The sequence below is a fragment of the Schistocerca serialis genome, chromosome 3 (genome assembly GCF_023864345.2).
Source record: "Schistocerca serialis cubense isolate TAMUIC-IGC-003099 chromosome 3, iqSchSeri2.2, whole genome shotgun sequence".
NCBI lineage: Eukaryota > Metazoa > Arthropoda > Insecta > Orthoptera > Acrididae > Schistocerca > Schistocerca serialis.
Genome location: NC_064640.1, coordinates 719,338,552 through 719,365,218, shown reverse-complemented (window position 1 = coordinate 719,365,218; position 26,667 = coordinate 719,338,552).

The following is a 26,667-nucleotide window of genomic DNA, read 5'->3' as shown; positions in this document are numbered from 1 at the left end:
TATTTGTAACTATTTTACTAAGTCAGTTATCTAAATAGACTTACTGTAGGATCTGTACATTGTCAATAAGCTTAGACATTGGATTCTTCTAGGATACTTGATACTGCATGCTTGGCATGTGAAATGGTTAGTCAGTAAGCAGTAATGTAGAAGTGAGACTGTATGCTGCATACTATACGCTAATCTCTTTCTGTTGCTCTGTACTAGCATGGAAAAAATATTCACAAACACATGTAGCAGCAGTGAGGCTACAATTCAGGCAGCCTCATAAGAAAGATTCAGTCATAGTCAACACGAAAATGAATTACTACAATCGTAAAACCAGCAAACCAACTTGGGAACTGTGCACAGGATGAATTCAAGAACTTTCACACATTTAGCATCCCTACTGCCCTCCATTCACAATTAATTTATTTATTTTTACACATATAGTTCTGTAGGACCAAATGGAGGAGCAAATCTCCAAGGTCTTGGAACGTGTCAGTGCATGAATTTACAACATAAAAGTTATAACAGATAAAATAAAATGTTTATGGACCCAAAAAAGATCAGCCATAGATTTATGAAAACGTAGTCAACAGTGTACCACAGGAATCAGTTCCTCACCAGAATATCAGAAGTGTCACATGTGGAAACTCTTCAGTTTTGATTTGAAATCACATGGATTGTTCCTAAGATTTTTGAATTCTTGTTGTAGCTTATTGAAAATGGGTGCAACAGTATACTGTACACCTTTCTACACAACAGTCAAGGAATTGTGGTCCCAATGTGGATTTGATTTCTGTCTGGTATTAACTGAGTGATAGAGTCTAATTCTTAGGCATAAGCAGATCCCCTGACTAGTGAACAGGGGATGACAAGAGGTTCATGAACTTACACCACTTATTCCCCAAACCACTCACTCGTTTCTGAGCCAAAAATACGCTTTGAGAATGTGGAGAGTTACCCCAAAATGTAACACCATATGTCATAAGTGAATGAAAATAACTAAAATCGACTACTTTTTGTGTCTAACTATCACTTACTTCAGATACTGTTCGAGTAGTAAAAATGGCAGCATTAAGTCTTTGAACAACATTCTGAATATGAGCTTTCCATGACAGTTTACTATCTATCTGAACACCTAGAAATTTGAACTGTTCAGATTCACTAATCATATGCCCATTCAGTGAAATTAAAAAGTCTGGTTTTGTTGAATTGTGTGTTAAAAAATGTAAAAACTGAGGCTTACTGTGAATTAGCATTAATTTATTTTCTGGAAGCCATGGACTTGTACCATGAACTGCACTATTCGAAACAGTGCCAGTGTTGCACACAACATGCTTCCTTACTGACAAGCTAGTGTCATCAGCAAACAAAAATATTTTAGGATCACCTGTAATACTGGAGGGCATATCATTTATATACATAAGGAACAGGATAGGCCCCAGCACGGATCCCTGGGGCAACCCCTATTTGACTGCACCCCATTCAGACCCGACATCACAGCCATTCTCATCACTGGGGATAGTGATTTTTTGCTGTCTGTTGTTATCATAAGAGGTGAATCAATTTTGAGCTACTCCCCGAATACCATAGTGGTCCAACTTCTGGAGAAATATTTTGTGATCAAAAGAATCAAACGGCTTAGTTATATCAAAAAATATGCCTGGCATTCAAAACCTTCTGTTTAACCCATCTAGTACCTCACAGACAAAAGAGAAAATGGCATTTTCAGTTGTTAAACCATTTCTAAAAGTGAACTGTACATTTGATAGCAAATTATATGAAATAAAATGATCAATTATCATTACATATACAGCCTTTTCCATAGGTTTAGCAAACACTGATGGCATAGAAATACGTCTAAAATTGTCCATATTATACTTTTCTCCAATTTTACAAAGGGACTTTACTACTGAGTACTTTAATCGTTCACAAAACTGACCATCCAAAAAAAAAAAGTTACAAATATGACTAAGTACAAGGCTAACACATGCAGTACAGTACTTAAATATTCTGCTACGTACTCCATCATATCCTTGAGAGTCCATAGTCTTCAGCAATTTAATTATTGACTCAATCTCCTGCTTGTCAGACTCACAGAGAAGTATTTCAACCGTCAGGCTCAGCAAGGCATTTTTCAAGAGAATTATATGATTTCCTGGAGAAACTAAGTTCTTAAAAGTTTTGTCTATGGCTGTGCTACTGTTCCTTTGCACCCTGTTTGGAAAAACCACACTCTGCATCAGATCATATGAATTTAGGAGATCTTCCAACTTCCTTTTTTCTTGCACAATCACACACAAAATTAGTACTGAACTCACCACTTATATCCAATTTTTGATACTTCCTATAAAGTGAACCAAGAACAGTCTGGGGCTCAAGTAGAAATGCTCTGAAGTCAGAGTTAAGGGACCTATAAACAACAACAATTAGCAGTTTAGTTATGCTAAATTCAACTGCCCCTGCATAACCACGCAGTGCCGAGAATATTTCTACAGACTCAAATGGAATACCGTTTCTTACACAATTTCACCTGTGACAGGTTTCATTAGTAATCTTCCACTTGCGTGACCCTGGTGCTCCTCTCAAGTAGGTTTCCTAAGCAGCTGCTACTAATTGTGATATGTCCCATGTAGAAATCTTACAGCTGTAGTGCCTCTATTGTCCCTCTCAGCTTGTCACCAAAGCAACAGTTTGTGTTGCTTAGCCAGTTGCTGTGGCCGAGTGGTTCTAGATGCTTCAGTCCAGAACCGCAGGCCTGCTATGGATGCAGGTTCAAATCCTGCCTCGGGCATGGTTGTGTGTGGTGTCCTTAGATTAGTTAGGTTTAAGTAGTTCTAAGTCTAGGGGACTGATGACCTCAGATGTTAAGTCCCATAGTGCTTAGAGCCATTTTGAACCTTTTTTTTTTTTTTTTGTTTCATGGGCCTTAAACTGGTTCTGAGGCCACTACCTACTGAAATAGCCATAGCTACACAGATTACTGAATGCAGCAAAGTTTAAGGAAGTCAAGTTGTACCGAAAAGTCACAATTTCCTTAACTCGAGTGAAGGTGTGGTGGTCCCTTGTGATGAGATTAAGAATAATGATGAGGCAGATAGAGATGGGGATTAGTAATCATGATGTCATGATAATGATTTTGGTTACTAAAGTTGATAAATCAGACAAGAAGGCTATAAGAGTATTTCTACTTGAAATAGCAGATTGTTAACATCCCACCTAGACAATGAATTGGCATAATTTAGTTCCAGTACAATGGATGTAGAGGAATCATGAGCAAAGTTTTAATGGATTGTATATCATACTCTGTCCCATGTAAGTGGAGTAAAGATGGAAAAGATCCACCATGGTTTAACAATGAAATTCGGAAACTGATGAGAAAGAAAACGTTGTTGCACTCTCAATTCAAAACAATACACGCAAATGATGACAGGTAAATGTTAATACAAATTTGATCGTCTGTAATAAGACTGATACGCAAAGCTTACAACAACTAAGACCATCATACATTTACAATAGAGCTTGCCGAGCAGCTAAAGAAAATTCTGGTCCTACATAATATCATTAAGGGGACCTAAGCCTTCAATCCAGTCAGTCATTGACCAGAATGGTGCAGCTGCAGAAGACAGCGGAAGTAAAGTGGAAGTTTTAAATTGCACATTTAAAAATCATTCACACAGGAGAATCACAGAAACACACTGTCATTAGATCATTCCATGACGTTGGTGGTGGGGGCTGATGCGGGGAAGGGGACCCAATAGTGAGGTCATCAGACCCATGAGATAGAGAGGATATAGTAACGAGCATCCATGGTGAACAGAAATAACTGAAAGAGTTGAAAGCAAATATGTTGCAGGTCCAGATGGAATCCCAGTTTGGTTCAACAAAGAGTACTGGTTCAACAAAGAGTACTCTACAGCATTGACTCCTTAGTTAGCTAACATTTATTGTTAACCTCTTACCCAGCACAAAGTCCCAAGTGACTGGAAAAAAGTGCAGGTGGCTCCTGTATATAAGAAGGTGAACAGAACAGACTCGCAAAATTAGATACCAATATCATTAACGTTAATCTGCTGCAGAATCCTTTAACATATTCTCAGTTTGAACGTAATGAATTTTCTTGGGAGGGGAGAGCTTCTGTCCACAAATCAACATGGTTTTAGAAAGTATCACTCATGTGAAACTCAGCTTTCTCTTTTCTCACATCGAATCCTGTGACCCATAGGTGAAGGGCAACAGGTGAATTCCATATTCCTAGATTTCCGTAAAGCATCTGACGTGATGCCACTCTGCTGACTGTTGGTGAAGGTACGAGATTCCCAGGTATGTGAGTGCCTTGAAAACTTCTTAAGTAGCAGGACCCAGTATGTTATCCTCAACAGCATGTGTTCAAGACATGTATATCGTCAGGTGTGGCACCAGGGAAGTGTGATAGGACTGCTGTTATTTTATATACAAATAAGTGATTTGTTGGACAAGGCAAGCAGAAATCTGCAGCTGTTTGCTTATGATGGAAGGTGTCATCTTAGAGTGACTGTAGGAGGATACAAGATGACTTAGACAAAATTTCAAGTTGATGTGAAGAATGGCACCTAGTTCTAAATGTTGAAGAATGTAAGTTAATGCAGATGAGTAGGAGAAACAAAAACCCATAATGTTAGAGTACAGTATTAGTAGTGTGCTTCTTGACACTGTCACATTGATTAAATATCTAGTCATAACACTGCAAACCAGTATGAAAGCGAATGAGCATGTAAGGACTGTAGTAGGAAAGGCAAATGGTTGACTTCAGTTTATTGGGAGAATTTTTGAAAAGTGTGGTTCTTCTGTAAAGGAGACTGCATGCAAGACAGTAGTGCAACCAATTGGTGGGTACTTCTCGAGTGTTTGGGATCCACACCAGGTCGTATTAAAGGAAGATGTCGAAGCATTTCAAAGGTAAGCTGCTAGGTTTCTTACCATTAGGTTTGAACAACACACAAATATTAATGAGATGCTTTGAGAACTTAAATTGGAATCACTGACTGAAATGTCACATTCTTTAACGCTATTGAGAAAATTTAAAGAACCAACATTTGATGTTTACTGGAATGATTCTGCTGCTACTAACGTACATACTGAATCAGGTCAATGAAGATGAAAGTAGAGAGATTAGAGCTCACAGGGAAGAGCATGGACAGCTGTTTTTCCCTCACTCTACTTGCAAGTGGAACAGGAAAGGAAATGACTAGTAGTGGTACATGGTATCCTCCACCATACTGTGGCTTGTGGAATATGTAGGTAGGTGTAGATGTAGATGTAGAATTTCTTATATACTGCAGGCATATGGGCATTAGGCCATATTCTAAAGTGTGTTCCTGTACCTAACATTTTGCCTCTCAATATTGGAGACATCATCAGAAACTATAAAGATACAGTCAGTAGTTTCAAACACCAACAAGCTCTGAAAGCCAAACTGTTTATACATAACTGCACAACAGTTGGGTTGTGATGTCATCCAACTGCTGCTTGAGACCATGGACTTAGCCAATTTGTGTTCTCGGACTTGTACTCCCAAAAAGTCAGCTATGTTTACTTTATTTAGCAGTAAGTTCCACGTGAACTTGTCACTGGAGACTGGCAACAGCTAAACAGCTTTCTCTAGTACAATAGGTTTATCAAGGTGCAATCATAGCTATGCTGTGATGTAGGGAGAGAGACAATAGAAATTAAAAATACGCAAAACAACTTTAAAAGAAAAGAAGAAGGATTCGACATCAAGACAACTGCGTCAACTCTTCCAGTGCACAAGCTCCAGAACACAGATTGCCACAACTCTGTGATCATAGGCAATTCAGAAGCTTAAAACCTTCAAGTATAGCTTCAGATCAATCATAACTTCCACTCTAGTAACAAGCAGGTCAGTCACATAGAGTACTGATGGTACAAGAAAAGGAGGCTACACCACAACAAAGATTGGCACAAATTACAGCAGAATGTCAAATTGCTAACACCACTATTGTGACCACTAAAAGATAAATGCTATATTCATAAATAAAAACATGGAAGAGAAAATCAAGAAATCATCAGAGGTTTCCATGCTTGTTTTGTGTAATGAGTCTAAATTTGACCCACCAGAGAAACAAGGGAATGTGTAGCCTGTTGGAGAGAAACAACCAGTCTCTGCTTGGGAACATCAATTGCCATGTGTCTGAAATACCAGCAGCAATATAAGATGGGAACATACAAAAATTATTAACCAACTGATTCCCATACTTCAATTTAATATGAATGGTATCAGGACACAAGTGGATGAGCTGAAATTATTAGTATAGGGAAGGCATTTGTGCTTATGCCTACAAGAGATACAATTTAAAATGAATGTTACCACTATGTTAGGAATATAAAGCCTCCATCAAAAGCAAAACTTCACTTTCAGCAAGACTACTGTTCTGTGAGCATATTTAACAACAAGGAAATCCATTACTTGCTTCTCCTCCTTAACACTAACTTGCAATTAGTTGCTGTAATGGCAAGTGTGCCATACAGAGAGACACTACACTCTGTACACAAGTTCTCTGTATAAGAATTATGAAGTGACTTTATGGAATGGTTCTCTTCAATTTGCTTCTCACTTTTAGGATTTGAAGATCAGTACCCAGTCATCAGTTTCCTAAAGAAATTCTCAAAAACTCAAGAAAATCGTTTTTGAATAGAAGAAAATTTCCAAGAATTGGCAAAAAATTGAACTGTGTTAAATCCATCAGCTGTAGCTGAGTGCTTAGCATGTAAGTCTCATAACTCCAGTGTTACTAGTTTTATACTCACAGGCAGTATGTTCTTCTTTCATTTAATTTATTTATTTATCATCCAGTCAAAATGTTTATTAACCAACATTACTCCATATTTTGTTAATAAAAACACATCTTTTTACTCTAAATACTAATTGCATGTAAACTCCAATATTCACAAAAAAATGAAAATTTGATACAAAAAGTGAAAAGAAAATGTCACACTTTTTTTATTACTTATTTGTACACACACACACACACACACACACACACACACACACACACACACACACAGAGCATTTTGCTTATGTGTATCAATTTTTTTAAAATTACATGGTGTAGAACTTTGCTTCTGCCATTTTTTCCCAACATTTGAGTCTTTAATGAAACGAATTGGCTACACATGTATCATTCAAAGTACTTTCCATCGCTGGTCACTACTTTCTCCTATCTTTCAGGCAGTGTAAAAATCCAATGTCGTAAAAATTGTTCATCTTTTGAAGCGATCCACGAATCGATCCAATTTGTGACTTCTTCATGAGATCGGAAGTGTCGGTCAGCCAGGCCATGCGCCATTGATTTAAACAGGTGATAGTCAGAGGGAGCAGTGTCTGGAGAATACGGGTTGGGTAGGACTTCCCATTTTAACGTTTCCAAGTACGTTTCCACCTATATTTCAACTTGGGGTCGAGTGTTGTCATACTGCAAAATCACTTTATCGTGCTTCTTACTGTATTGCGACCATTTGTCTTTTAATACTCTGCTCAAATGCATTAATTGCGTTCGATAACGAGCACCTGTGATTGTTTCACTTGGTTTTAACACCTCATAGTACACAACGCAGAGCTGGTCCCACCAAATGCAGAGCATGATCTTGGAGCCTTGAATATTGGGTTTGGCTGTTGACGTGGAAGCATGGTCGGGATATCCCCATGATATTTTGCGTTTAGGGTTGTAATAATTAACCCATTTTCCGTCCCCAGTCACAATGCGATGCAGAAATCTCTTCCGTTTTGGCCTCCGAAGCAACGGTTCACAAACACAAATGCCGTTCACCGTCTCTTGGTTTTAGCTCACACGGGACCCAAGTTCCTTCTTTCTGAATCATGCTCATAGCCTTGAGACGGTTTGAAATGGCTTGTTGTGTCAGTACCACTAATCATGCCAATTCTTCTTGAGTCTTCACTCAGCAATGTCTCCAAATCTGCATCTTTAAAACATTCTCTCTTCCATCACTATGCAAGTGTATGACGTTAAAATCACCGTTCTTGAAGCGTTGAAACCACTCACGACACGTTCTTTCACTAAGTGTCCTTACCATACGTAGTTGAAACCATTCGTTGGGGCTCAGCTGGTGTTTTCTTCATATTGAAACAAAACAGTAACACCTCCCGCAAATGACGAGAATTAGGCTCATAAATTGACATTTTCAATCAAGAACAACTCTATGATGCAGGCACAATTCGACCAATGTTTGAACGAGGTTGTGTTGACCAAGGTCCAAGCTAACTGCATGACGTCTGCAATCTGTTTCTTTGTCTGCAATCTGTTTCTTTCGACTGCTACTTAGGCCATGTTCCATGTGAGCGACAGAAGCGAGCGACTTCTTGATATGTGACACTCCAACGAAAAGCAGCAGCATCGTGCGAAAAGCTTGGGTGTCCTGCATGAGAGCGACCATGTCGCGATACAAGATGGCTGCTTAGAGCCAATCAGCTGTTTCTATAAAACGGTGTCCCTAGCCTGTAGAATTCTGTAGTGGGAGAGTAAGGCTACAGAATTACGTTTACTTAAGAAAATGAAGCGAAAAGGAATGCCGTGCATGAAATTTACAAAGGGAGGAATTTCCATGGAAAATTTCATAAATATCATCAACTGCAAAGATCACCAGACAAATTCTTCGATTACATGTGAATGAGCAGAGGAGCATTCGACTATCTCATCAATAAATTAAATACGAATGTTTTTTACATTATCAAGAATTTTTAACCGGCCAGTAAATTCGGAGGAATGACTACTACAAGACTAACTATGCTAAATACAAGTATAAGTACACAGATTGATAATACTGACCAATAGCTAGCTATGGTGTAGGGTTGGTGCATAAGTTTGTGATAACGTGTTAGAGAACGGTCCTATGTTCGATTCCCCCCCCCCCCCCACTCTTATATTTTTACTGACTCAGTTACAATTCTCTACACTAAGTTGTATGTATACTGCTTACCCTGCATCGCTAAATATATTTTTAAGGTCTTGCCAAAGAGCTTCATCTTCACACCTATCCCAGTATATCACACACATTTAATTCGTAATAAATTACAATGAACCATGAAATTTTACAGATATTTGATGTTTCGAACGTAATTCATGAGCAGTCAATGTTAAGGCCAAGCCTTTAAATTAATCTAATTAGTCTGTAAAAGTAAACCTTACAAAATTTTTGAAAACTAAGTCAAACGTTTTGTGTAATGATTTGTCTAAAAGTGTGAAATAAAACATTAGGGAAATGTTTAGTGCACCTAATTTTCTGTTCATGGTTTCGAGCATCAGTCAAAGGTACGTAGAATGTTTCTCTGATCTACTTATTTCTTTTACACAAATCATTTCATAAAATATCTGACCGATTTCTTTCATTTTTCAGTTCCAAGTTTTATTCCGAAAGCATGATTTTAATGACTCATCGCTTGCCTTCCTAACGTACTTGATTTGAAGGAAGCCTTTTTGACATTTAAATACCACACCAATATATCTTTTTAGGTGCAGAATAGCTAGGTCTTGAACAGATGAAATATTTGACACTCCAGCAGCGGCTTTTCATGAAATATTTCAATTTTTCCTCAGCTTATTAATGAAGTTTTCGTTTATTACCCCAATTACTTTCAAGCAGTTAAATATATTCATGCCAAACTAGACCTCATGCTGGTCACTTTGATGTCCTGTTTACCTGTTCCTCTCTCTTTGTTTGGCTATGAAAATGTAGACAAAACCTCATGTGTAAGTTATAGGGAGTCTTGTTTTCGCTCTGCTCACGCGTTTACAAAAACGTTTCGAGTGTTAATCATATCAGAAAGTAGTCCTTTCTGATTGCTGTCATATCCAAAATTCGTCGTTTCGATATCTTGAATCTTTTATGAGATAAGACGATTTTTACGACCACTAGTCCTTTTTGGGTACTGTAATTTAAAAATTCGTCGTTTCGATATCTTGAATCTTTTATGAGATACGATAATTTTTTAATACCTGAAGTGCAGGAAAGGTTCGGACGCGGCACGAGCGACCCGTCTGTGGATATAACAACCAATATCTCAAGAATGAAGAGAGATATCATTCCGATCTCAACTTTAAAAACAATTGAGATATATTGGTTACATTTCATACGCAATAATGTATGGTCTTAAATGAACTATATGGAAAGTCTACACAGTGTGACTTTACCTCAGCAGATTCTTAAAATTTTCGTGCAGCCATGTAGGGGAGAGTGGGGGAAATACACGCACCTAAGGAAAAACCAATGTGAACCATTCGTTACATCATTAAAACCTACAAAAATAAGTACATACCATACAACATACCATACAATGGACATTTCTCCACATATTCCAGACGTCTGTAAATAGTTATAAACAGTACCTTAATTTTGAACATTAAAATAAAAAAAAGTGCAAATGCGTGGTATTCCCCACCCCAGGGTAATAACACGCAAAGTACTGGGTAATAACACGTGAAACAAACAATCCATAAAAATGTACAATACTTGCTATTTTTATTTCCTTATTAGTTACTACAAATAGTAAACAGAATATTTCAGAACGAAAGAATGTAATTCTACAAACACCTCATAATTTTCGTTTTTTACCTTTTTATTGATGTGAAAAGAGTTCATTTTCTCATATATCAAAGATTGTACTTGTAACCTTTTGGAGTGTTCCATCCACTATATTCTTCATGACTCCATCTGCTACAAGTAATACATCGGTACCATAGTTCTCCATCGTTACTAAACTCTCCAAAAACTAAACAGATATCTTCTGAAATCGCCAATGGATAAATATCATCCATTTCATCACAAATGTTCTGCAAGTCCAGATTTAGGTCATCCCCGCTGCTACTTTCACTTTCTAGGCGGTGTTTCTTCTTATATAATGTCTGCTTCTTCTTCGAGACTTTTTTAACTTGCAGATTTCTGCACTTATCTGCTTTACCCTTAAGATTTCTTTTCTTATTTCCTTCAGCTTTCTTTTTCATGGCTTCTTTTTGTTTCTTTATTGATAACTCCATTATCAGTTTGTTCTTCTCTTGAGCTGCTGTAAGGATCACTGACTTTCCCATAGGCTTTCCCATGGCTTGTTTCATCTTAGGAAGAACTAGTTTTCGTTTTGAAACAGGAGATACGTCAAATACACTAACTTGCTTGACCCATGCACTTTTAGTTGATGTTGTTGTGACCTCTTATAGGCCTACTAGCAGTGGAACATCTTCTGCTGAAGATCAAGGAAAACATCTCTGAAGATATCACATTGTTGTAAATCGTCATGCTGAAATTTGTTTGTATTGAAAGGGCAAATCCCACTTACCTTAAACCCTGACTGCCCTTTGTCCATAGTAGCGACCTTTATATATGCCTTATTAAAAAGTTCTGCTAACTCATATGGTGTAATTATTTTGATACACATGTGACTTCATATACATGTCACATTCACGATTGAAGGCTGATTTCAAAGAAGAAAAGAATATAACATCTAGTGGTTGAAGCTTGTGTGAAGTGTGTGGAGGTATGTTTACCATGACAATAGAATGTTTTTTACAAAATTAAAAAAATATCAAGTGAAAAGTGGCTGCTGTGATTATCTAAAATCATCAACACAGGGTCATCAATAGTTGATTTTACATTGTTTTGAAAATGTTGGATCCATTCGAAAAATAATGACTCATTGGACCAGCCATTGACGGAACAACCATATATTGCTCCAACTGGTCCACCTTTACTTAAGAGATTTGACATCCTCTTCCTGGGGAAGATAAACATAGGGGGTATGTAGGTACCAGCAGCACTGGAACAACGTATCACAGTCACGTTTTTCCCCCTTTCCCAAGACGTGGCCCACCTATTTGTTTAACACTTTTAGGAGCCAAAATTCTCTCGGGTTTTTGTACAGTATTTATGACAGTTTCATCAGCGTTGAACACTCACCCCTCTTTAAATTTATATTTTTCAAAGACATGTTCTAAGTTTTTAAAATATGCATTAATCTCTTCTTCATTAAATGTCTGTATTCTGTTAATGCTAGTTGCTTCAGGTTTTCTCATGCTAATACTTGGGTTTCTTTTTAAAGATAGAGCTAGTCAATCCTTTCCAGCTAACTTATATGACTTATCAAAATTGTTTGCAATGTTGTTAGCCTCTGCATACTCAAATGGAATCTTTCACAGCTGGATGCTTGTAATGCCATAGAACAGCTTGACCATTCTTATAACATGATCCCTAATCTCATTTTTCTGTTCTGTCGAAAATGTTGGGTTTCTCCCAAGTTTTGGACCCACGGTATTTAAATGTTCATTCTCGTTTGCAGAGTGGCTTCATGAATCCTGAAAGCTCTTGACACTGCTCTTATTTTTCTTCCAGATTTGATGGTATCAAGAGCCTTACAAAGTTCCTCTTGCATCCATTTTGCTTTCTGGGTTTTTCTTTTATAATATCTACCCACCTGAAATTAAAAAGAAAAACTCGTTAGTTTTGAAAATATAACCTGCAAGGGGGAATACCATGCACTTCAATAGCTGTATGGCATTACCCCACTGTAAGTTTGATGACTAACCTAAGCATAACTCGGCACCTAATTCAAATAGCGGGACCAATCTACAATTAAATTAAAGGTTTCATCTGGGGTTAGTAGCTGATACGCAAGAAGTATATTAAACCAACTTATAGCAGCACTTACCTTGCAAAATACAGCTGACCAAAATTACATGATACACGCCAAAAGTAAACAAAACTTTACTGCTCCAACAATGGCACTGAAAAATGGCTGGTGTAAGCCACATAGTAGTTGTTACTCTTGCCGGCAGGTTTTAGCACCAACTGGGAACAGCTTGCGCCATTCAAACTGCATAAATCACCCTGCATGGGATTACCCACATATATGTAATTCCCCTCCTTCCTCTACCAAATTTCGTGCAGCACAGTAACTATGGCGAATAACGAAAATACATTGACATTTATCGTTTGAAGAAATCAACCTGTAGGTTGCGGAAGAATCAAATTTTTTCACTGAATAATTTTCTTCAAATCTTATGTTAAGTAATTCATAGCTGCCATCGCTTCCGCTCCACTGCTTTGCCGAGAAGACACGTGGCTGTCGCTCACTGTCGCGCGTGCTGCAACAACAAGATTAATACATGTTTGAATTCAAACATCGGCAGTTGCAGCCAGAGACAGGCAGCAACACAGATGTCACTCATGTAGGACACTTCTGTAACTACACGTGTGGTTGTGTTTTGTCACCTGAAGCTGTCACTCACTTCTGTCACTCACGTAGGACATGGCCTTGCTGTTGTCACCAACTCTCGGCAATCAGTAGAAGCAAAGTTGTACACCTTGTAGTGTCAGGTTATTAGTTATTAAAATAAGAAAAAAGTTATTTTAAGAAAACAATTATGATTTAGTGTTATTTAACCAACATTTCCATTCAGTAATAAATCTAACATTTAAATAAGAATGAAAGAATGCTTGGGACAGGAAAGTTACAATGAGCACAGTTGGCAAAATGGTAATTTCACATACGTTGTGTTGTGAAAGTGAGAAGGCTATGTACAGTAAAGTTAAAGCAATATGAAATGCAGCAGTTGTGTCAAGAATTTTATTGTTTAAAACATCATAAAACTAAGGACATGGCGAGTAACATAGGCGCTCTATAGAATATAATATTTGAATTAAATCATCTCCAGTCCACAAAGACATCAGACACCAAGCTCAAATTCAAGATACAGTCTATTTTGCAAGACAAATGCGTATAGTTTTCTTTAACATGAGATTCATAAGTCAGTGGTGAGTGAATAGAGCAGAGTAAATGTAACAGGATGGCTCGTAAGAGAAGACGAACAATTATCCAGATGATAGTAAGCCTTTGGTGTTCATTTTAACAAAAATAAACGAAATTATCTAATTTGTAACAATTTTGGTGGATGTGCACATTTTGCAAGAGAATTCAAAAAATGTAAGAAGAAAGAACATTGTTTTCTATGGAAGAAAATTTTCACAAAGAAGAGGAGTGCCACTTCAGAAACAAAAATGAAGTTTGGAATTCAAAAATGAAACCTTCCAAGCTTTTCCTTCACTGCAAGAGGACAACCCAGAAGGGAAAAATGTTCTTTAAGAACAAAGAGAACATAAAAATAACATTTTACCTAAAAGACGTCAAGAAAGGTAGAAAGAAAACATTAATGACAAGAAGAGAGAAGTCATCACTGAAGAGAATAAGGAAGCAGATATCAATAAAGGAAAAAGAGGATGAATACAGACCAAAATATAACTTATTTGAATAACATGTTAAGTAATATAGATTGGAAAAATATTCTGACAACACATTACGGTTATGGTAAATTCTGAAGTGAGTTATACTACATTCTCAACCAAGCCAGCGCATTAATAAAAAAGAGAATTCAGTCCCTACTGTGACCCAGAACTCGATATCACGTTCAGTCACTGAGGCTAGAGAAAACTAAGGTGGTGTGAGTATGCTACGTTAATTGACTTGAACAATAAAAAATTAAATGAAGAGTTCAAAAAGTATCAGAAATACAATGCAGACCTCCTAAATTCCGAAAAACAGAAAAATTTTGAAAGTGTCATTCAAAACTCAAATAATAATTTCAAAACATCATGGTCGCTAGTAAATAGAGAAATAGATAAACAGGTAACTCAGGGAAACATACACCAGAATATCACTTGCTGATAAGTGGTACAACAGAAGGTGACCAGAATAAGGTAGCAGAACTATTTAACAATTATTTTGCCTCTGTTGACTCCAGCATAAACAATCAGCTTAAAAATCACAAATCCAAATCCAAAGGAACACCAGTGTCAGCAAGTATATTCTTGACACCAACAAGTGAAGACGAAAGAATTAAAACAGTGAGTAGCTTCAAGAATTCTCATGCAGCAGGATATGATGGTCTTCATCTGGACACTCTTAACAAATGTAAGTCTTTACCAGCAATTATCAACTCTGTAATGGAAGATGGTTTATATTGAGACAAGTTGAAAATCGCTCGAGTTGTGCCTATTTTTAAAAAAGGAAACAAGAGTGTAGTACAGAACTATTGATCCATATCTGTTGTTCCAATGATATTTAAAATCTTTGAGAAAGTAATGCACAAAACAATCTGGAACATCATCATAACCAAAGAGGTTATTTCTAAGGGGCAGTATTTGTTTGTCAAGGGGCATCCACCACTACAGCAGCATCCAGCTTAATCAAAAAAGTCACCCAAGCAATAGACAATAAACAACATGTATGTGGCATCTATCTAGACTTACAAAAATAATTTGACTGTTTTGATATGAGCATATTGCTGGACAGACTGTGGAACTATGGCATTCAAGGCACAGCCCATAATCTGAAGACATCCTGTTTGAAAAATAGCAAGCAGTTTGTTTCTATTAGTATTAATGAGGGAGCATACAAATCAGACAGCACAAATATTAATTTCGGCATCCCACAGGTGTCTATATTGGGACCACTTCTTTTTATTATTTGTGTTAATGTTATTCAGTCTATAACAAACTCTGCTACAGTTATATTATGTGCGGATGATACCATATTAATATGACATAATTATAGCTATTCACAACTTGAAGTGGAACCTAATATTGCACCAGGCATAATGCTGCAGTATTTTAAAGTAAAAACACTAAAATTAAATACGAATAAATCAGTCACTATTGAATTTCATCTTGGGAGGCAAAAAACTCATGTAAACTAAATTTTAATGGTCAATGATTACATTAAAAAAGATTACTTGACCAAGTTTCTTAGCCTGAGACTTGATGCAGAGTTAAATTGGTCTGATCATTTAAATGCTGGCTGTGGCGGCACTTCAGTCTGGAACCACGCAACTGCTTCGGTCACAGGTTCAAATCCTGCCTAGGGCATGGACGTGTGTGATGTCGTTAGGTTAGTTAGGTTTAAGTAGTTGTGAGCTCTAGGGGACTGATGACCTTAGATGTGAAGTCCCATAGTGCTGAGAGCCATTTTGATCATTTAAACGTTATTTGGATAAACCTATCTACTACCATATATGTCTTAAGAAAACTGACTTCTTTTTGTAACATTACTGCTGGGAGGGAAATATACTTTGCACTATTTGAATCACATCTAAGCCATAGGGATCCAGCAGTAATGGTAATAAGAAAAGAGTACTTATCTTACAGAGGAAAGGTCTTAGGAGTATGGGAAAGAAATATGCCAGGGAATTGTATAGAAATTTGTTTAAAGAATTTAAAATACTAACTGTTCATAGCCGGTATATACTTAAGAGAATCATTATGGCAGTAAACAGTAACAAAAGACCTAATAAAGAAATACATAGCCACAACACTAGAGGTAGAAAGAGCCTTCACAATATCTCTCATAGAACCATATTTACGAGGAAGGCCCACACTATACAGTGAGATTATATGAGTAGATCCTTTGCAGTTTTGAAATAGGACAATGTTCATAATTTGTACTGTAAAAATCAGGAATAATATCATAGTATATCTGTGTGTATCACCCTGTTAGTTCATTCCCTTTTTATTGTTTTGAACTCTGATTATTAATGTTTCATATGTGAACACTTTTTAATCACACTTAACATAAATCCTATATAACTGACATAGAAAAATTGATAGGGAGAGCATATCTGGTGTGATGTGAAAAAGGTATTGAACAGCATATTTAGTACAAAAAACAGTGTTTCAGTATTTTATGTGGATGCTAGACATGAAGTTGCTTATCTTTTGGAGCACATGATGAGAACTCTAAGGAGGAAATTGAACGATGTGCGAGGATCCACTCGCCACACTACTGTATGGCTGTATCCTGCTGGATCAATTGACTTACAAGAGGTCATAGTTGCTGGATGATGTAGTCGAGCATCTGTCAGCTACATCTGTTTTGTGAATTGATTTATGTATAGATGCTGATTTGCATAATAGGTATTTTTCTAATTTTTTCTGTAATATGTTATGTATCAGATACCTTTATACATCTATTTCTATCTTTGGAATCGTTTTGTACACCTTTTGGCAAACCTTGTAGTCTGTCACAAAAGCCGGCCGAAGTGGCCGTGCGGTTAAAGGCGCTGCAGTCTTGAACCACAAGACCGCTACGGTCGCAGGTTCGAATCCTGCCTCGGGCATGGATGTTTGTGATGTCCTTAGGTTAGTTAGGTTTAACTAGTTCTAAGTTCTAGGGGACTAATGACCTCAGCAGTTGAGTCCCATAGTGCTCAGAGCCATTCTGTCACAAAATATGGTAAACACACTGTTTCCAAATTTTGCGAGGGGGATAATGTAATGGGACACCCTCTTTTAACATCACCTTTCTTTACAGAAATAAGCGATACAAAAAAAAGTATTTCCGAATCTTTAAAAGGTTAAAATTATGTCAGCTGTTTCACCAACGGAATTTCATATGAATTTGTATACAAAGTGTTATATTTCAGGCCAAAATATATAACAAGAAGTTAATCTGTTAGTACTCTGTACGTACAGTTAAAATTACACTTCTTTTAGAATATTTCAGGACCAATTTATAAAATAATGATATAACTTGGTGATGAATCTTCTTTTGCCAAGTTAGTATTGCCGAATGTAGTGGGCATGCCTTTGATGGAAACACACTTGTTTTTCAATTTTGTCAATATCACTGTAATTGTTTGTTTCACGAAAATGAAGATTGTGAAGTCGGGGTGATATGGAAGAATGAGAGAAAATAAAAGGAAGTTGTAGCAACATAAACAATTTCATCAATAATTCAGATCAATTGGAACCCACAAAATTAATATTTCAGCTTCAGGAATGTTCCCATAGATGTGAGAACTGCAACCAACAACAATAGAAAATGAAGGTAAGTAAAAGGTGTTATTTTGTATGTTTTACACCTCTTAAAGCTTTCAAAACTTTTGTAGAGGCAGAGAAATTTTATGGTGATGTGTGTGAGGGGAGGTAGATTACACCACTCAACTCACTTGAATGTCAGTCAGAGTAAAAATGGAGCAAAATTCACATTGAAGTATTGTACATTAGTATTGTGTGAGTAAGTTGAGAATTTTGGTTTGACAGGAGGCATTCTAGGATAGTCTGTGTAGTTGCAATGATCCCTCTGTTTGGATGCCTTTGTGGTAATAGCATGTGCCTAGTAAGTAGAAGACCTGGGTTTGAATCTTAGTTCAGCTTTAGTTTTAAACTTCCCCCATTAATTTCAATCAATGTCTGCTTTGCAGCAAGTTTCTGTAATTCCATCTTAACAACAAAATTAGTCACCCACTTCCAGCAACATTCATCTGTTGCACACAAGAAGAGAAATGGGAGACCAATCAATCTCTCCTTACCACAGTCGTGCGCACACTTCAGAAGGCAGACATCTTACTCTAGGTATGAGAAACACCTCTCAGGCTCTCAAGTTTCAGAGGGGAGATTTTTAGTTGTGTGAGATAGTTCATTCCTGTGTTTTCTTTTCCAGAAATATGTACACCATTTTCTTTGATTTCCAAGCATTCTGCACCACAGAAAATTAGTTTACCACAAAGAAATTTGCTTTTTGATGTTCTGTAGTGGTCATAATAGTGCGGATGCTTCTGGCAATGTCATCCTACATTACACAACACCATAATATGAGCTAGATATAACTTCAGCAAAATGGTTAATTGGAAACCACCACCACTACATTATTGGGTTGGCTGATGAGTCATTGGAGGCTGCTGTGAACAGATTACACTCGGTTATACCACAAGTCATGTGTGTTCACAAAAGGTTTGGAGAAACTGGAGTTAAGGCTTTGTTGGTGGAATGTGATGTGTATAATACTTAGGACAGCAGATGGCCCTCACTTCATGCACTAATACTGAAAATGTGTCTTGGCAAATATGAGCCAGTGACTGCTCAGTTAAATGTGAAGTTGTTTGGTTAACGGAGATGTAATTGCCATTTGAAAGAGTTCCCATTTGGCACTAATGAGCATAAAGGACCGTGTTATTCAGCAAAGAAAAGAACATCAACGTGTTATAATGTTTTTATAACCAAATTTATATACAGAATATTCTTACTTGTTTGTTTGGTTATTCTACTCTGTAATAATTACATAGAACATTTTTGTTGCTGATGTCTGAGTCGAAAAAGTTCATACCTTTGTTTCTGAAATAAGATCGTGCCTTTGTTGCTCCCTTCATTACAATCAGAAATCTGAAACAGGTGGATAACTACATCACTCAGCACACAAAATTTGTCTAATGAGAGCAGTTTCCTTGAAATGATTTGACAGCCTTCATTAGGCTGATTTATGTACCCTAATTGTATATTTCAAATATAATTTGAGCTATAAATAGTTATCAACAGTAGCTGTTCTCTACTTAGAGGAATATACTGCAGAAGTAGTGGGATTCTGAATAATTTACAAATCAACTTACATAGCTTAGGTGAGTGAGTTTACAGCACTCATTTCAAGGAGCTAATGCAGAAACGTAAGATTAATCACTACTCATCTATTCCTATTTTGAGAGTTCCAGTTGTGGAGTGATTCAATAGAATTCTTAAGGGTAAGATGATTAATACTTTGAGGGCCAGTCACTTAAAAAAAACATCAGACCCATAAAACCAGCCATTTGTAGCATTATTTAAAGTGTTACTTGCACATATGTAATTGCTACATCTTCAGGATGAAACAGAAGAAAGAAACTTCCAAATACCACGATCGCTCTAGTAGCTCATTAATTCAGATTACCATTTTTGGCAAAACGATCTTACCATCTTTTAATCTTATGCACTACAATTCAAAGCATCTCGTCCACGTATACAACACTGTACGACATGCTCTACTAAAGTAATCATGGTAATTTGAAGTTTGTTACTTCTGTTTCCATACCAAACTAAATCACCTACAGAATGGAATAATGTCAAGCATATACAGTATCTTTAAGAGCAATATTTACTAGAAAAAGACAAAGCTTCAGGATTTATTTTTCATATTTGCTTTAATTCTTTGTTAGATTACAAATTTTAAAATAATGGTGACAGAAAATATAATTACCCTAAAAAAAAAAAGAATGAAACTGCAAGGCGAATTACTGAGCAATTTCTTCCTCTTGAGCTTCCAACATTTCCTGCGTACTCCTCAAACATGATGCATTTAAGGCAGAATTACAGAAAACTGTTAAACTTAATACACTATGTGATCAAAAGTATCCAGACACCTGGAGGAAAAGGACTTGTGGCGCCCTCTGTAGGTAATGTTGGGATTCAATGTGGTGTTGTCTCTCCCTTAGCCTTGATGACAGCTTCCACTCTTGCAGTCATAAGTTCAATCAGGTGCTGGAAGGTTTCTTGGGAAGCGGCAGCCCATTCTTCATTGAGTGCTGCACTAAAGAGTGGTACCAATGTTGGTCGGTGAGGCCTAGCACGAAGTCTGTGTTCCAAAACATCCCAAAGGTGTTCTGTAGGATTCAGGTCAGGACTCTGTGCAGGCCAGTGCATTAAAGGGATGTTATTGTCATGTAACCACTCCGCCACAGGCCGTGAATTACGAACAGGTGGTCGATCTTGTTGTAAGATGCAATCGCCATCCCCAAATTGCTCTTCAACAGTGGGAAGCCAGAAGGTGCTTAAAACATCAATGCAGGCCTGTGGTGTGATAGTGCCACGCAAAACAACAAGGAGAGCATCCTCCTCTACGAAAAACACGACCACACCATAACACCACCACATTCAAATTTTACTATTGGCACTGCACACGCTGGTAGATGACATTCACTGTGGGCATTCGCTATACCCACATACTGCCATCGGATTGCCACACTGTGTACCGTGATTCGCCACTCCACACAACGTTTTTCAATCGTCCAATGTTTATGCTCCTTACACCAAACGAGGCGTCGTTTGGTATTTACCAGCATGACGTGTGGCTTATGAGCAGCAGCTCGGCCATTAAATCCAAGTATTTTCACCTGCTGCCTAACTGTCATAGTACTTGCAGTGGATCCTGATGCGGTTTGGAATTCCTGGGTGATGGTCTGGATAGCTGTCTGCCTATTACACATTACAACCCTCTTCACCTGTCCTCGGGCCGGCCTTTGTGGCTGAGCAGTACTAGGCGCTTCAGTGCGGAATCGCACTTCTGCTACGGTTGCAGGTCCGAATCCTGCCTCAGGCATGAGTGTGTCCTTAGTTTAGTTAGATTTAAGTAGTTCTAAGTCTGGGGGACTGATAACCTCAGACATTAAGTGCCATAGTGCTTAGAGCCATTTGAACCATTTGTACTGTCGGCGGTCTCTGTCAGTCAACAGATGAGGCCGGACTGTATGCTTTTGTGCTCTACATGACGCTTCACGTTTCCACTTCACTGTCACATCGGAAACAGTAGACCTAGGGATGTTTAGGAGTGTGGAAATCTCGCATGCAGACGTATGACATAAGTGACACCCAATAATCTGACCACGCTCGAAGTCTGTGAGTTTCGCGGAGTGCCTCTTTCTGCTCTCTCACTATGTCTAACGACTACTGAGGTCGCTGATACGGAGTACCTGGCAGTAGGTGGCAGCACATTGCAACTAATGTGAAAAGCGTATGTCTTTGGGGGAGTCCGGATACTTTTGATCAGATATCGTAGTTATGGGCACAGAAAGCTGACCAAAGCCGGAAATAAGTTCAGTTGGAATTTTTTCAAATGATCTAACAGTGTTCAGGAAGGATAGATTAAATATTGTTGGTGGTGGAGTGTTTACTGGTCGGAAGTAGTTTACGTTGTAATGGAACTGAAGTAGATGGTTCCTGCGAAATAATACGAGTAGAGGCTATACTTGACAATCGGACTGAACTATTTATTGGATCGTTTTACCGAGGCTCCCCGGCTCAAAAGCTATAATTGCTGAACAGTTCAATGAAAACTTGAGTCTCATTTCAGACAGGTTGCCTACTCATATACGAGAGGCAGTTGGAAAATAAGTTTCCACTTTAGACTGTGGGCATAATTGTGTGATATGGGCGAAAGACAACATGGCAGTTGAATGCGCACGTGCAAGACACCGATACACCATTGGGTAGAGGTCGACCGTGATCAAGCAGATGGCAATAATCTTCGGTTTCGGATTGTGACGGGGGATGAAACGTTGGTCCACCACTACACACCCTAATCGAAGGCCGCATCCATAGAGTGGAAACATCCGTCATCACCTGTCCGATAGAACTTCAAAAGTACTCCATTTGCAGGTAAAGGGCTACTCACCGTTTTCTGGGGCGCCAAAGGAGATTTGCTGCTGGACTTTCTGGAGGATACAACCTTCAATGCTGCGCAGTACTATGCCACTCTGTCGGAATTGAAAGAGGTGATTCGGAAAAAGCGGCCTGGCCTTCTCAGATCTGGCGTTCTGCTGTTGGATGACAATGTGAGACCACACACGGCGACAGCACGCCAAACCATATTGCAACTCCTGGTTGGGAGCGCCTACACCATCCGCCTTACAGTCCGTATCGGGAAGCCTAACACACACATCATAGTGGTCCAGAACCACTCGGAAGTGACGTTAAAATGAAGTATACGCAAACGCTTTGCACACTTGTCGATTGATCGAGATCTGTGGTCGAATCGAGTTAGCGCGCAAAACGTCTGCTGTGTTCTTCACACTTCACTATTTTCACTTCTATACTGACCGTGTATCGTGTTTGGTTGCGTGCTATCTAGCGAACGAAATGTGTCGGGTGTATGAAACCATCATCCACGACACTCTGAAAGATTTCAGAGGATGGCCTGATTTCGGGCTATTGTAATTTGTTGGAGGAGATAATAATAATTTTATGTTAGAATTGGCTTGGCAAAAGTGTGCCCCTGTAGAGACATTAGGAATTTTAGAAAATAACTTTTTCCTGCTGCCAGTTCAGATTTCATTTTGATAACTATTATATGTCGCTTTCCGCGATCTGGTTCCAATTTTTTAGTTTTTTTTGGTGTATTATGCAGTTTTTTCTTTGTTTTCGGTGTGAGGTGCAGCATTGCTCCATTGGTAAATTACCTTCAGTGTAATATATTCAGGTAGAATACTGTAATTAATTATCGCTATTTAGGAAGTTAATGGCAACTTTGTTCCAAAATTCGCCGTTTCTGTGTTCATCTATGTATTACAGTAAAAGAAACTGAACATAGCAGCAGCTCACACAAATATCACCTCTAGTAAATGACATAATTTAGAAGAGACACACACATGAAAATGGGACTCAGGTCCCGGGAACTGTTGTGCAAAAGGAAAATAAAAAGCACATATATTTGCAACCAATGTGATTGCCAGAGTTTGGGCATCCGTATTCCACATAATTGTATCCTGAATTTCCCAGGAATTTTATGTAGTTCTTTCTAACTGCAGTATCAGTTCCAGTGCATAGTTGCACAAATCCCTTACTGCTGTTTTCTTTGTGCTGGAACTGAGCTGACTTTCATTGAGGTACTGAATTCAAAGTCCCATGAGATTTGACACACATTTGAACCTTTTTTTTTTGTTTAGGAGGCTGCTTAAGTATGTGTGGATGATGTTGGAACTGTATTGGGATTATTGTATCATATCTGTAGCTAAGTCCATCAGGTTCTAAAATTTTCTCTGCACCACACTGGAATTTTGATGATAGTGGAAGCTGTCTTAATCTTTAGAAATGCTCATTGGTGACTATGGGTCCTCATAGAGTATAGAACCTCAAGACACTTTGAAGCCCTCTAAGTTAAAATTCTTTTAGAGGTGTTCTTTCACATCTACACTTTTTTATTATTGCCCTGCTTGATTTTATTTTAATTTCTTCCATTAATCTGACTTTTACTTGAGATGTTGATGGGAGTGTGTAATTACATCATTGATTTATTTTTCTTAGTTTTTCCTCTTACAACATAGGGCTTGGCATGAGGCAAAATGCCTTCTGGAGATGTTATCTCAGTCTCCTACCGGCTGGTGTTGACTTATTTAGGAGGAGGAATGTTGAGGACTACATCTATAACCTTGTCAGGAACACCAATAGTAGAAATAGATGGTAAATTAAAGTTGTGAGTCTGTCAGTCAAATAAGCCTTAAAAGTGCTATTTTATTTCTGTTGGTGATGACTAGTAGGAATTCTGTGTTAACCAGCCCAGATTGTTATTAATTTTGCTCTACAAGTCATTATATAATTTCCTTTATAATACAATAACCTAAGACGATAAGTTGTAGCTTATGGCTTGTATGATGTGGCAGAGTATGAAAATTATGCTATTGTTTTTTTTCCATTTGATAAGTGTGCAGAATAAGTTGTGGTCCTTAATGAGAGTGTCTCATGTATGTAATGGAAGTTTCATGAATTCTGTGAACAGTTCGCCCTCTCATGTTCCCCTTCCCAGGTTTTTGTTGCAGATTACTATCCCTTTGCAAATTAATGTGCCAAGGTGCATGCAGGTTTCGTGATAAAGCTTAATAGATGTTGTATTGAGAAGTAATGTAGTCAGAGGTCTTTCTTCCACTTTTGTTATGAGTTTGACAGCCTGAAACTGATATTTTCAATTCTAGGAGAAAAATCTGTTTGTAATTTCTACAAAAACTTTTTCATGGACGTATTAACCAGTTTCAGCTTTCATCAGTTCTACTGGATAATTATGATTCGTGTTTGTCTTATTCTTTGCATATAAAACCTGCAGTCCATAGTATGCATAATTATTATGCTTAATAAAGCTTTTGTTGACATAAGGGAAGGCATGCTTGTAATGGGGTTAACTGAAGCACTGAGCAATTATCCCCAAAACTAGGTCACTTAACTTCCTGTGCACTTGGAAAATATTTTTCATCATCATAATCACGAGTGAAAGAACATTTTGTGATCACAATTTTAATTGAAGTCAGCAGTAACATAAATCATGGTCAGTGAATAACAATAGAATAAAAGCAAAAGAGCAAACAATTTAACTCCAAACCTTGTTAACTCATCAATGGTTAATAACATAACACTTACTTACTTTTGCTGTCAAAAACATCAGATGTGATAACTGAATTTTGTGAAGACTAAAATTTCCCTATTAATTTTTTTTTCAGTTAAACTTCAGTGTAGTTACTCTCAGTTTACACTGCTGCTTACTTTATTCTCAGGTGAAAATACTTCTCGATCAGTTGAAAACTGTGGGGGTTTTCATACTGTGTGAGGAGTAGTCGTTTTAAAGAGCCATCTTCAGATCTTATGAAAAGTAAGTGAACTGCTGCATTAATTACTTTCTGTGGTTTGCTGTTTTATTTTGTATATGTATACTTGAAGGAAGAACTTATATTGATAGTATATATACTTTAATTAGACATTTCTTTCTAAGTTGCTTTAACAATTGATGGAATTGACTGTTTTGTTATTGTTAATAGCTTGGGTGATATGCAAAGCAGAATTGTATTAATTATTTTCCTCTATGTTGTTGACTTATTTGTCATTTGTTATCGATTTTCACATCCATACATGCAGTAATTTTTGCACACTTGCATTCGATAATAGTCTGATTAAAATTATTTGTTGGTTGACAGTTCCTGTCGTAATTGGTTTCCTCCAATCAGAGTACTCAATGTGTCATGCCCAAACTATCTCTATTCGCCATTTCCAGACTGCCACAATAGCTGATCAATCCACTTCCATTTTCTTGTCTGACTTTCTTGGTGTGTTTGAACACCATGCAATCATTTGCTGCCGTGAACCAGATCAGCCTTACACAACATCTTAAGACAGTAGGCATAGCTACCTAGGTGAAAAATATCTTTATGATTCTAGAACTAGCTTTAACGTCAACATATTGTGAAAGGCTGATCTGGTTCAAGGCAGGATCGTTGGGATCAAATAATCTTAAATGAGTGCAATGTGAAGTGGTGGCATAGTGTAACGGAACACTCCTGATGCATGTGAGGATGTGGATTTGAGTCATGTCAGATTCTTTGATATTTTTTTGTATCAAAATCTTATCAAAATTACTTCATTATTTTTATTCAGTTAATATGTTTTAATGCAATTTTATTTCTTACTCGTTGTCGTTTTTGACATTGTATTCACTTTTTATTTCCTGATATTTCTTCTTCATATCATTCTTTTCTCATTTGTAATCAACTTGTCACTTGTAACCCGTAGCTGAGTGCAAACCAGGACTGCTCATCAGTTGGTAAGTTGGCAGTTCATGCAGCTTATGTGAGGGTAGTTTCAGGTGCCATAATTAATGAAAAGAAGAAATTAGTTTGCTTTTAGCACTGAAACAGAATTCTTTTGTCTTGAGTTCGTTTAGAGAATAGCTTCAGCTAGTTTCCTGCCTCATGCTTAGTGTTGGATGTTTCACCATCAAGCTAGGCGAGGCGATGGCATTAGGTGTGAGGCTCTGCTGTGACTGCCTGTGGCCACATGGCATTATATGTATTAATTGTTGTGAACAAAGTGAACATGATTACAGTTCTTCTGTAGAATGCTGACAGCCATTTTCTAGGATATATTGCACATCATGAGGTTATGGTTAGGTTATCAAATGATTTTAAGTTCAGGGCTATAAAATGTCATATCTGCAACAGTTATGCCATTGGTCCTTCCAAAACCAGTTGTCGGAAGAGCATGTCGTATTCCTGCCATTTCATAATGGCCACTTGCAACTCTGCACGGAGTTACATGTATACGTCTCCGATACTTTCATAATCCCAACCGGTG